Below are 1729 nucleotides of genomic sequence, written 5' to 3' on the forward strand. Positions count from 1 at the left end.
CAAGTGCTGTCATGGTGTTTAAAAGGTTGGCCCAACAAAGTGGACACTCAGTTCAAGGCCTACAGTCAGAGAAGGTTAGAGCCAGGGATGGATGCTGAAATAGAGAAGGAAGTACAATCCTGCCGCACATGTCAGGAAAATAGGAAGGCTCCAGCTGCTGCACCCCTGCACCCTTGGGAGTGGCCAGAGACACCCTGGAGTAGACTACATGTGCCGGCCCTCTCTCAGGCAAGATGTTTCTTGTGGTAGATGCACATTCGAAATGGATTGATGTGTATCCCACAAACAGTGCAACAAGTCAAGTTACCATAGAGAAACTCAGACAGTGTTTCAGCACACATGGCCTACCCCAGATGATAGTTTCAGACAACGGCACATGCTTCACAAGTCAAGAGTTTGAAATGTTCTTGAAACAGAATGGAATACAGCATGTTACATCTGCACCTTTCCACCTAGCATCAAATGGCCTGGCTGAAAGGGCTGTACAGACATTCAAACAAGGCCTGAAGAAAACTAATGGGGACACTTTGGAAACAAGGTTGGCAAGATTCCTGTTTAACTACAGAATCACACCACAATGTACCACAGGCTTGTCACCTGCTGAACTGCTGATGTCACGGAGATTGCGTTCTACGCTGGATCTCCTGCTGCCGGACATCAAGGCGAAAGTACGTAAGAAGCAAGCAAAACAGAAGGAATATCATGACACCCACAGCAAGTGGAGAAGCTTTTCTCCCGGCGATGATGTGTACATCCGTAACTACAGTCATGGACCGAAGTGGGTGCCTGCCATCATTTTAGGTAGCACAGGTCCAGTGTCTTATACTGTGCAGATGGGAGATGGACGTGTCATGCGGCGTCATGTTGATCAAATCAAGAAACGACATGTGATGCAGAGGGGGATGGATTGGGCTGGAGCACAGTGTGCTCTTCAGTTTCCAGATGAAGTAGTGGCACTCGGGCCGATGGACTCGGTGGCTCCATCTTCAGGAGGAAGGGCATTCGTGGAGCCTGCTGAAACAGCTCAGGTTCATTTTCCTGCAGTGGATGTGCCAGACGTGGACATCGGACAGAGAACAGATCCACCACCAGTACTACGCCGCTCAGAACGTCAAAGGAAGACTCCTCCTTATCTGAGTGACTTTTTGTGCAAGTAGTGAGTTCCTTAAGTAAGAGTGTTCTCTGGACTCGCTAGTTTGTTCACCTTCCACGTTTAATATATATATAGAGTTCTGATATTACTGTCGTCAGAACCATTGGAATGTTAGTTCTTGCAGAGTTTTACTAACCTAGTTGACTCTTAAAGGGGGAGGGATGTAGTATACTGAGTTAGTTCCTCATTTAAGTTTAGTTGGATTACCCCCCCCAGACCACTAGAGGGAGCAGTGGGAAGCTAGAAGGAGAGTTTTAGCAAGTAAGACTAGGGCAGAAGAAGCTAGTGCCTGTAGTGTGTTAAGTTATGTTCCAGACCGAATAAACAAGTTAAAGACAACTGCTGAGAGTGACTCTACTTCTTGGAAGTGAAGATATACCAGTTAAACTAAAATGAACTAAAATATAAAGCTAAATAAAATGAAAAACAAAACCAACCCAAAACCCAGATTCTTGACAATTTCTCTGAATCTGAGTAAACAATTTTAACTGCAAAGTATATTTGCTCCACAAATTTGCCCTAACTGTACAAACTTTTATTGTTACTTTGTTAAAGTGATAATAAAAGTTACAAATT

Source organism: Poecilia formosa, unplaced genomic scaffold, assembly GCF_000485575.1.
Source record: "Poecilia formosa unplaced genomic scaffold, Poecilia_formosa-5.1.2 Scaffold511, whole genome shotgun sequence".
In the NCBI taxonomy this organism is placed as follows: domain Eukaryota; kingdom Metazoa; phylum Chordata; class Actinopteri; order Cyprinodontiformes; family Poeciliidae; genus Poecilia; species Poecilia formosa.